The sequence below is a fragment of the Haliotis cracherodii genome, unplaced genomic scaffold (genome assembly GCF_022045235.1).
Source record: "Haliotis cracherodii isolate W230 unplaced genomic scaffold, xgHalCrac1.p SCAF_17, whole genome shotgun sequence".
Lineage (NCBI taxonomy): Eukaryota > Metazoa > Mollusca > Gastropoda > Lepetellida > Haliotidae > Haliotis > Haliotis cracherodii.
In genome coordinates this window covers 28,208,450-28,221,072 of record NW_027266272.1, presented here as the reverse complement: position 1 = coordinate 28,221,072, position 12,623 = coordinate 28,208,450, and the positions used below count along the sequence as shown (strand labels likewise).

General features: G+C 41.6%; 1 protein-coding gene across 1 annotated transcript in view; it reads left to right on the top strand.

Annotated features, from left to right (window-relative positions):
• Positions 1–8,263: 8,263 nt before the first annotated feature.
• The window catches only part of LOC139465034 (uncharacterized), a 58,244-nt gene continuing 53,884 nt past the window's right edge, over positions 8,264–12,623 (top strand). Inside the window, exon 1 of the mRNA XM_071246708.1 lies at positions 8,264–8,353. The gene's annotated coding sequence lies outside the window, so the exon portion shown is untranslated. The remainder of the gene's footprint in view (positions 8,354–12,623) is intronic.

The window sequence follows — 12,623 nt, the reverse complement described above, 5'->3', positions numbered from 1 at the left end:
ACAAGACTGTCTGTCATTTGTAATCCGCATAGTTGACCAGAAGACTGAGCCTGTATTCAACTAAATACAAACCGGTGTTAGGAGAAACTAAACAGTTTTCACATCTATATTCGACAAATATGCCCAAAACGTTAGATGGGCGAGTTATTGTGTTCTCAGTTGACCTTGTTGAATTGCTGGGTTCCATACAGAATACAGACCCAAGACTTTTAGCATTTTGCAGATCCCCACGAGCAATGGTAAGATCCTGACAGGATATTACTACTACTACTACTACTACTACTACCACTGGCACTACTACTACTATTACTACCACTAGTACTACTACCACTACCACTTCTACCACTACCACTACTACCACCACTACCACTACTACCACTACCACTACTACTACTACTACTACTACTACTACTACCACTACCACTACTACCACTACCACCACTACCACTACCACTATTACTTCTACTACCACTACCACCACCACTACTACTACTACCACTGCTACCACTACCACTACTACCACCATTACCACTACTACCACTACTACTACTGCTACCACCACTACTACTACTACCACTACTACTTCTACCACTACTACCAATACCACACCACTACCACTACCATTAATAATCTACCACTACCACTACTACTACCACTACTACTACTCCTGCTACCACTACCACTACCACTACAACTACTACTACCACTACTACCACCACTACTACAACTACCATTACCACTACTACCACCACTACTACAACAACTACTACTACCTCTTAACTCACACAAGTGAAAGTTTATTCTTATGATTATTTATATCACTGTTTTATACCTTAAGTCTCCAGGGATGTATTAAATGTGTTTGTGACGGGTGCCACCGGCGGGGCAGGAGACGCTCACCTTTTCGCGAGCACCTGGTATCATCACTCATTAACACATGCCCATGATATAGTCGGAATCGTACAATCGATGTGTTTGCAGACATTTCTTATGAATATGGAAAGGGTTTTGTGGCTTTTATTTACACAATTTCATTTAGACATTTACATTGACATCCATACAACAAACAACCGTAAAGCGGAATAAAGTAGTCCAACAAAAAGAGAGGTTTCACATGTTAACTTGCTCCACAGGAAAAGCTTTTGGTGTTTGGCGATTCGAAAAACGTGACGGGGGAAAATTTCCGAACTCCGTTGCGATTACAAGTGTTAGTCATTATTGATCAATTGGCCCATCATTGAAAGGTGATTATAAAGATGTGTCAAATAGATGCTAAGGGAACATTATAGATTGCTGTAGACTGTCACTGACACGGATTTAGTCCATAGATTTGCATTTCTTCATTTTGTTTACTGGGATGGGTCGTTACGAGGATATTCTTGAACAGGAATGTATGCTAAAATGCTTAGTTCAAGATTAAAGGATCTAAATTACCAGAAACAACGCTTCTGCGTATATTTGTGCTTGGAAATTCCCAGGAGGTTCCCTGGGAATGTGGAAATAACGAACTGAACTGGCACATGTCACTTCAAAGTCTTCTACTGAAACCACTAAATAGCAATAAAACACGCGGTACGACCGAAAGAACCCTTGGTGTCCACGCTGGGTATCCACGAACCCTTGTTGTCCATGTTGGGTGTCAACGATCCCTTGAAGTCCACGCGGGGTGTCCACGAAGCCAGTTCCTATTGGAAAAGGTCTTCTCGATGGTGACAGCATGCATATGTCTTCTTTTGAAGAGTGTACATCATGGATAGAATTTTCAATTCTGCTGTCGAAGCTTCAGACACTTTTCAAAACGTAATGCACTAACTGAAGTAACTATTCACTTGCTACAGTCATTCACGGAGTTCAAATAAAAGGTTTCTATGCCGCTTTAAAAAAAACCCACAGTATATTAGGTCAAGGGCAGCAAGAACAGACTCTCAAATTGTCCCCAAGTGGAAACGCCATCACGGGTCTTGTTCGGAAGCAAACTTCGCGAGTCGCTGAGCCGGCTTACCGGCTGGGACAGATGAGAGGCGTCGCTCCCGGCAGATATGATGTACTTTTCCACACGACTAGGCAACAGTCAGGATTATGTTGGCCCAAGGCTTCGCTAGACATTACGCGTTTGTTATTGAAAAAATAGTATTTCAGAATGCTCCAGGCAACAAAACATTAAACTTTTAGTATTTGTCCGTTGGAATCACATCTACTGTGTCTAGTTGGGTATTCATGTTAAACTGCAGCATGATATCTCAGTGGGCTGGCACTATAAATTCGGCATTAGTCCTGTCTAGAACAAGCAGCCACACAAACGTGCATGCACGTCGGTATATAATTATGTGTGTGTGTGAGAGATTGTATATGTTTGTGTGTGCGGTGTATGTATGTGCGTGCGTGGTGTGTGTACATCTGTTGGTGTGTATGCGGTGTGTGTGTATGTTTGTGTGAGTGTGTGCGCGTGCGTGTGAGAGTGTGTGCGTGCGTGTGCGTGTGTGCGTGTGACCCTGTAAGGAGTCCTCCCTATAACTTGTCCTCTGTACGTCACGAGGGGGTTTATTTCAGATTTTATGTCGCATTGGTAGTTTCAGTTACATGAAAAAAAGGAAACATAAATAGTATGACATACCAATTAATTATACATTTCCGGAATAGTCTGGAAATGATCAAATGTTTGAACGATTTTGATGGCAATGTTTAAGAATATTTTCACGGTATTCATTCCTGGAAGTGGTTGAGTACAGAAGACCAACAAAATCTCACACATACACACAATTTCCTGGCCTAAAGGTAATCTCGACTGAAGTAATTACTGTGGCGTTATTCTGTTGCCAGTCCTCCGGGGCTCCCCGTCGCAGCTGTGGTCGGACCTCCGCTGTCTGGAGCTTCATTCGCTCCTGCAAATGCCTCAGATGTTTTGGTTTAAGCTTGTATCAGGGGACAAGACTGTCTGTCATTTGTAATCCGCATAGTTGACCAGAAGACTGAGCCTGTATTCAACTAAATACAAACCGGTGTTAGGAGAAACTAAACAGTTTTCACATCTATATTCGACAAATATGCCCAAAACGTTAGATGGGCGAGTTATTGTGTTCTCAGTTGACCTTGTTGAATTGCTGGGTTCCATACAGAATACAGACCCAAGACTTTTAGCATTTTGCAGATCCCCACGAGCAATGGTAAGATCCTGACAGGATATTACTACTACTACTACTACTACTACTACCACTGGCACTACTACTACTATTACTACCACTAGTACTACTACCACTACCACTTCTACCACTACCACTACTACCACCACTACCACTACTACCACTACCACTACTACTACTACTACTACTACTACTACTACCACTACCACTACTACCACTACCACCACTACCACTACCACTATTACTTCTACTACCACTACCACCACCACTACTACTACTACCACTGCTACCACTACCACTACTACCACCATTACCACTACTACCACTACTACTACTGCTACCACCACTACTACTACTACCACTACTACTTCTACCACTACTACCAATACCACACCACTACCACTACCATTAATAATCTACCACTACCACTACTACTACCACTACTACTACTCCTGCTACCACTACCACTACCACTACAACTACTACTACCACTACTACCACCACTACTACAACTACCATTACCACTACTACCACCACTACTACAACAACTACTACTACCTCTTAACTCACACAAGTGAAAGTTTATTCTTATGATTATTTATATCACTGTTTTATACCTTAAGTCTCCAGGGATGTATTAAATGTGTTTGTGACGGGTGCCACCGGCGGGGCAGGAGACGCTCACCTTTTCGCGAGCACCTGGTATCATCACTCATTAACACATGCCCATGATATAGTCGGAATCGTACAATCGATGTGTTTGCAGACATTTCTTATGAATATGGAAAGGGTTTTGTGGCTTTTATTTACACAATTTCATTTAGACATTTACATTGACATCCATACAACAAACAACCGTAAAGCGGAATAAAGTAGTCCAACAAAAAGAGAGGTTTCACATGTTAACTTGCTCCACAGGAAAAGCTTTTGGTGTTTGGCGATTCGAAAAACGTGACGGGGGAAAATTTCCGAACTCCGTTGCGATTACAAGTGTTAGTCATTATTGATCAATTGGCCCATCATTGAAAGGTGATTATAAAGATGTGTCAAATAGATGCTAAGGGAACATTATAGATTGCTGTAGACTGTCACTGACACGGATTTAGTCCATAGATTTGCATTTCTTCATTTTGTTTACTGGGATGGGTCGTTACGAGGATATTCTTGAACAGGAATGTATGCTAAAATGCTTAGTTCAAGATTAAAGGATCTAAATTACCAGAAACAACGCTTCTGCGTATATTTGTGCTTGGAAATTCCCAGGAGGTTCCCTGGGAATGTGGAAATAACGAACTGAACTGGCACATGTCACTTCAAAGTCTTCTACTGAAACCACTAAATAGCAATAAAACACGCGGTACGACCGAAAGAACCCTTGGTGTCCACGCTGGGTATCCACGAACCCTTGTTGTCCATGTTGGGTGTCAACGATCCCTTGAAGTCCACGCGGGGTGTCCACGAAGCCAGTTCCTATTGGAAAAGGTCTTCTCGATGGTGACAGCATGCATATGTCCACACAGCACAGGAACTTACAACAGAAAGCCAGTTCCTATTGGAAAAGGCATCCTCGAAGCCGACAGCATGAATGTGTCAGGGCTGATTATAACCAAACAGAACCCACTGACGTAAACCACTACTGAGAATTAACAGTCAGATTGTATTTAACAAGTAGTTCACCGTGTCGTGTGATAAATGACGGTGGTTGCTGGTTAACCACGCGCGATGGCTAGAGGTTGGTCAGCACATTGTGGCGCCGATCATCACCACTGAAACGAGAAGAACAATTTTGATGCATGAAGGACCTGAATTCAAGCAAACGTCAGAGCACATTAAGATAATGCGTTTATCAATGGTTCCGGGAAATGGTAAAACCCTTGAAGATTGATTAATGGATTGATATTTGATGTGAGAGTTATAATGTCGGCAGTGTGTGTAACAAGATTTGTGTTTGAAAAGCACTATTCAGGTAACCTGGGCATTTAAACAAAACTGAGAAATTACTTTTTTATGATCTCTGTTGCAATGAGTTATTGGAAGAACATGAATAAAGAAGTTGTTATCCATTAAAAGTGTCATGTATTCATACTTTTTTATGTTCACGTTTGGAAAATAGAATATGGCTGTACTGTTTTTTCGGTAACCGTTTTACTTTCGTAATCATCGGTAAAGACAGCTTCTATTGTAAGTAGTTATAAGATAAGAAAGAAAGTACGGATTTTAAGCACCATAAGCCTTATTCATGATCTTCCTTACTATTTGATCGCATTTCTCACACAGTAGGATTTGTCGAGGCTTAAATTAAGTCATGAAATAAAATGCTGAAGATTGAGTTCCTATGAACTGCGCCATACAGGCGGATTGTGTTAACGCCTGCATGCACTTTGTGCTAAACAATGGCAGTTGGTGTTTAGCCTTTAACACATCCGTATGAAATGATTTTCAGTAATGCGACTTGGTGACCATTAGTGTTCTTGACGCTGTTTTGACAAGCGGCGTCGAGCTTTCGATCGCTTTCGTTGGCGATAAACGCAGCACGGCAATGTGACGTCACATTTCAATGAAAAAGTAAATTGTGTTAACCATTGTACATGACTTCGTAAACATTTCCCTCACGACTATGCAATTATCCATGTTTGTAGCAGCTTATAAGCCGTGTTTAAAAGTATTTATACATACTTAATTCATTGTACAATATTAATTGGTCCGCTTATAGTAATAATCGCACCATGAGGATTCTGGGTTAGAAACGGCCTACCTAATGAATTAGGGGGGGGGGGGGGGGGGGGGGGTCAGACTCGGTGACTTGGTTAATTGCGTGTCATCATACCCCGTTGGCTAGGATCTTTTGTCATGATATCAATCACTAGTTTGTCTGGTTCAGATTCGATTATTTACAGGCCGTCGTCATATAGGTAGAATACTGCCCAACGTGGCGTAAAATAACAAACACACAACACTTTTAAAATAATATCACAACAGGAAGACTCGAGAATTTTGGCTTCACACATGTGATTCAGTGAGTAAGTGAGTTGGGTTTAACGCCGTCCTAACAGCATTCCTGTTATATCACGGCGTGTCAGATTAAGGTGGGAGAAACGCCCGAAGTAATGCAGGTCGTGACGTTTATCACTTTGGTGAAACCCACAAGCACAGGTATGTTGTTGACAAACACAGAAACATAATTGGGCCGAAACTGGAATCGAACCCACACTCATGTTTTTTGGAGTGCCCAAGCTTTTAAGGGACGCGACTCGCAGCGGCACAGCGAATTACTGCTGCTTAGACGACTTGGCAACCCGTGCCCCTTCTTACACGTGTAAAGAATCGAACAAGCATGGTCGGTGACGTTGAGAAAACGTCTTAACCTCACGACTACCCCAACCCTGTGTGGCCTTCTGAGGTTCAGTATTCCGGTTCTAGGGCTGCATTCATTCCCACACTTTGAATGTGGAGTCCTCTCAGACAAGTACTGCCGCACTAAATGTGCCTCTGTTTACTCAGCAACAAATGGGTACCCGGTAGGGTGAGTGAGTTAATGTTGTTTAACGCCACACTCAGCAACATTCCAGCTATATCACGACGGGCTGTAAATAATTGAGTGTGTACCAGACAAACCAGTGGTTGATAGCACGAACAACACTCTCTCTCGGGGTCGATGACACGCAATCAAACATGTAACCGGGTCTAACGGAAGCATTGCATATTTGGAATCTATTCTGGCGTTGAATCCAGGGTAGGGGGAACTAGTGACGTGACTACAAACCTGACGCCTATCAAGCAGCGTCAACTGTATTAATCCAAGAATGATGAGAATGCCATGTGATTGTACTCCATATTTCATGGTGACAGTATGTGATGAGTGTTACCAGGAGCGGTCGCTCTGTATAGCGGCGTTTGCAAATCAAGACTGATGGCTTCTCCGACAGTGACACGAGGTACGCCGACTGCCATATGCTGCATATTCAGAATAAACCGCTTAATGTTGCGTAGGTTGTCAATCTGCCGATCTGGATTTGTTTTGAAAGGGTCTATCTGGAACTAGACGTCGCGATTATTGTAAGATGACGACGACATTGTCTCAGGTGAGGTGTAATGGGTTTTTACGTCGCTTTCAAAATTAATTCACTCATATAGCGTACGTGCGTGCGTGCGTGCGTGCGTGCGTGCCTGCGTGCCTGCGTGCTTGTACTAGTTGAAACTTCAGCTGGTTTTATAGTGCTAGCACACTGAAATACCACGCAGCAGTTTTAACATAGAGACCCCGCTCAGACACAGTATATCTGTTATCACCATAATACCGAGCACCTGGCATGGTAACAAGTACTATTTTTTTAGCGTGTTTTGGCAGAGATGCGGCCGAGGATCGAACCACCGACCTTCCACTCTCTGTTGAAACTAGCCATTTTACCACGGAGGTGGTTCATTGTTCCTGAGTAATAAGAGTAAAAGTTACTGGGACTGTCAATTTCCCCAGAGCGTAGTCCTCCTTTAAGTGTCCTGCTGAACGAGACGGTGCATATGTGTAAAGGGTATTATGATGGTCATTGTTGCAACGTTGCCATAAGAACCGATTAAAAGGAGATATCTCAGTTACAATGACTGTAGTGTGTGTCATCCTGTTCCGGCGGACCCGTGAAGATCCGGGTGGGCTTTGGTCTTCAGCAACCCATGCTTGCCGTAAAAGGAGACCAAGCTTGTCGTAAGAGGCGACTAACGGGATCGGGTGGTCAGACTCGCTGACTTGGTGATGTCATCGTATCGCATTTGCGTGGATCTATGCTCATGATGCCAGTCACTGGATTGTCTGGTCCAGACTATCTATACAGACTGCCTTCATATAGCTGGAATATTGCTGAATGCAGCGTTAATATCAACAAACACATATCCCGTGGACATGGATCGTTTCTCGTGCTATTAACCTCCCGACGAGTTACTGGTCGCTGTGATACACCTTGAATATTTCTGACTGCAGAACATAAAAAAACTGACCAAACCAACACTCTCCCTTATCGCTCTTACACGATTATCGACCGGACATGACGGGCCGACCCACGTGATCAACACTGGCTCCGCGATAATGCAAAGCATTGATCTCTGGAAAACGTCGCCTCCACGCGCCCACAGATAACCACCAGCCTTGCCTGTCCTCACCCCTCCACTGTGAAAGGTGACATATTGCTCTGTGTGATACCAGGGACTTGCACACATTCAAGGTTTGTTATATTTCACTATTTCCCTTTTGTACCTTGTGTATTAGATATATTTGTGATGTTGATACGGACTCAGCGCTTGGAGCAATTGCTTCAGGTGAACGTTTAGTATTGTGTGAAGTGATTTGGGGATTGTTTTCAAGTTTGACGTCCAGAAACAAAAGAGTGGGTTCATATAAAACGGTCGTCTTGGCTCAAGTCGGTATTTGTAAGTCTTTGGTTGGCATTCTTATTTGTAAAACGCTGACCTTACGCCCTATAGAGGCATCTGCAACGTTAACCCTTATCCAAACAAGACTATTTCCTGCTTCAGTAATCGCCGCTGACCCTGATGTTTTTTTCGGGCGGGGGTGGGGTGGGGTGGGATGGGGTGGGGTGGGTGATGTCTTTAAACAATAAGGGATTAGGATTAAGCTAATTAGATTGTAGGCGAGGAGGAATATACGGGCCTCTTGTTTCACAACGCATGATGGCTTTTTTAAGTATTCGGAGGAAGGCAAATCGCGGTGCACTTTGAAGTTTCTTGTTGTTTTACATGTATTTGTTCTAGGGATTTTGATTGAGGGGCCGTGTGGAAAACCGACCTCATTATTGTAGTACACAGCGACGTTTCAGTATAGATCCGTATACCCTTGTCAATCATGACTTGCTTGACAACGATATAAGGATCTATCGAAAGTTACCCGTCTATCATTGTCTATCTATACGTTGTGTCTTCCTTGTTACCCGTCAACAAGTTGAAAATGCCCATCAAACACTTTATATATCATTTGCTGAAGTTCTATGCATCACATCCGAGATGACAACGTACAGCTAGACTGCATTTCTTTTCCCCACGTCCCGAGGTGACAGATATTTGTGTGTTGGTGGTTTATGTATAGAATCGGCAAGAGGAAAGCAGAAGCGATTGTTTATTGGAGATGCACTACCAAAGATTGCAAAAGAACTGCCAGAAATGTATTATGTGTAAATATGGATTTGAGTCTAGTGTAGATTATATTTATAAAGTGTATTATGTGAAATTTATATTATTTGCAGTGTAGCGTGTCTTGATTGTAACATATCATGTATGGAGCGAACATAACATCGGGAATGGAATATAACCTGGAAATATATTTTCTGCTGTTGACTGCTTTTGATACGACCCCTCCAAACACAAAGCTTAACTTGCAAACAAAAATGCACATCTCATTGATTAAGTCGACTGGACAGTGGAGATATTCACAGGAAGGCGACTAACGCCAAATATATGCGTACTATAGTATTACATGCGACAATATGTCACCTTCGTTTGAATAAACCTACAGTACACATAGTATACGGACGTCTTGTTTCATATACCCAGCTTATAATGAACTCAAGGTATACGGACGTCTTGTTTCATATCCCATATTTAAACTTAACACAGTATAAGTGCCTCTTGTTTGATATACCGAATTTAAACTGACCACATAGTATATGAGCCTCTTGTTTGATATACCGAATTTAAACTGACCACATAGTATATGGGCCTCTTGTTGGATATACCGAATTTAAACTGACCACATAGTATATGGGCCTCTTGTTGGATATACCGAATTTAAATTGACCCCATAGTATATGAGCCTCTTGTTTGATATACCGAATTGAAACTGAACACATAGTATATTGGCCTCTTGTTGGATATACCGAATTGATGCTAAATACATAGTATATGGACCTCTTGTTATATATATATATATATACCGATTTTATACTGAACACATAGTGTGTGTCCTGTTTCATATACCGAGTTTTTGCTGTACAGATAGAATAACGACATAATTCATGTTGAAATTTAATAATGGACATATACGCATATTCTTTGATATACTAACGTTTATACTGGATACCAATGGGCACTGTACAGAGGTTTATATAGGTACAGGGGCGGTCGGGTAGCCTAGTGGTTAAAGCGTTAGCTCGTCACGCCGAAGTCTCCGGTTCGATTCCTGACTTGGGTACAATGTGTGAAGCCCGTTTCTGGTGTCCCCAGCCGTGATATTGCTGAAATATTGCTAAAAGCGGCGTAAAACCATACTCACTCACTCACTCACTTATATAGGTACAGTATGATGACGTGTTTTCCTTTATTGCACTCTTTATACTGAACATACCACTTGTTTATTTCACATACAGGAGTCAGAATAGACACATTATATTACGAAATGATATTCTTATGCAGACAAATCAATCAAGTGAGGGTAATCCCAAATATCGTAAATCCGTCAATAAATATCTGCTTTGAATAAACACAAGGTCAACAAACGACACAAAAGATAAACAACGCTTATCCCGAATAAACAAGTTCCCTGGGTAAACATTCAAAGACTGATTCTGATCCCTTACGGCTTGTGAAAAATCGATGAGATGTATGAAATAAAACTGAAAACAAACAAACATTTCCGCGGACATCTCTCTGATAAGAGTAAGTACCTGGTTCGAACAAATGCTGGGTCGGGGGATCTCCGAACTGAAGACAATTCCCACACATAAATCAAATACCATTTTATTAATTCAAATTTACTATACACTTTCCCGTCATCAAATCACAGTGGGCAAGGGTGGCCTTGTTGTCTACGGCGCCGCAATTCTCTGTGTAGGGTTGCGTCCCTTGGGCACGCCAGAAACCTATGATTGTGGGTTCGAATCCCGGTTCGCCCCAATTATGTTTCTAGGTTTGTCAGCACCATACCCGTGCTCGTGGGTTTCACCAAAGTGGTAAACGTTTGAGACCTGCATCACTTTCGGCTTCCCTCCCACATTAAGCTGAGACACAGTGATATAACTGTAATACTGTTCAATGCGGCGTTAAACTCAACTCACTCACTCATCATTTCACATGTTCTTCTAGTGAGTGACCAAGGTTTTACGACGCTTTTAGCAATATGTTTTGATATAAAGGGCTATCCGCATCATAATCTGTTGGGTGATATTTGATTTTCGGTAAACAAATTACAGATAAATAGAGATTATAAGCCTAGCGTGTTTCCATATCGTAAATGCCATATATGAAGAATATATAAATGTAAGGAAGAGAATATATGGATGTCAACTTCTTTATTATGAGGAACTCAACGTTTCGGAGTATATGCTTACTCCTTCATCAGGTAAATTCAAATGACTATGTGCATCACTTCTAAATGCCTTTCAAAGACGTTATATGAATGTGAACAGTTGCAGTACATGTGTTAAGTTGAATAGTGAGAACACATGGAGACAAAAGCGAGATTAAATTTACTGTTACATGTATCATGTCAAAATATCAACAAAGAGGCAAATGAAAAATTAATATATCTGCACAAAGATGTACAGTGAAGCCTCGTTATACGGATAACACAGCCCTCAGGAAACACATCCTGATCAATGAATTTTCCGATTAATGAGGAAGTGAGAATGATTTTTAGCACTATTCCAGCAATATTACGGAGGGGAACACCAGAAATAGGCTTCACATATTGAACCAATCGTATTCTACTAAGCCGGAAATCCAGGCTGTCTGTTAATGGAAATATACATGTAACTGTGCAGTACCTACATTCGACAGTACTTTACAGCAATTGAATTCAAATGTTCTATTAACGCGAGCAGGAATGACATTACACATATTCCGATTGATCTGACAGTGGTATTGAATATACATTAAACCACAATCACAGCGAAACCATTCATTTGAAAGAATTGCGTTCTCCATTACACTATCCATCAACTATTGGTTTACCTGATGAACGTTCTGTTTTTAGTTTTCCAGAACATGAGTGAATCTGTCATGGCATTTACTGTAAAGTGGGGTGAAGTGACATGGTGTTTAACGTCGCGTCTACGATCATTGCACTTATTGTGCGTGTGTGTGTGTGCGTGTGTGTGTGTGTGTGTGTGTGTGTGCGTGTGTGTGTGTGTGTGTGTGTGTGTGTGTGTGTGTGTGTGTGTGTGTGTGTGTGTGTGTGTGTGTGTGTGTGTGTGCGTGCGTGTGTGTGTGTGTGACCAGTCCTTGTTTTAGCCCCTTTATGCCTATGTACTGGTTTTAATCCAATGAATAGTCAAGTGGTTTAAATGGACTATAATGAAAACCCGTTAATCCGACGGATTAACACCAAAAGTAACATCTCAAAATTAATTTCTATTTGCAAATTTTAAAATGGCGTGTATGCCAACATTTCTGTGTGGAGAAAAATTGGTTCTAACTACAAATGTAAATATATGTGAAGAAGTTTGTTAATGAATAAGAAAGTTTAGTTCACTTAATTTAACCTAA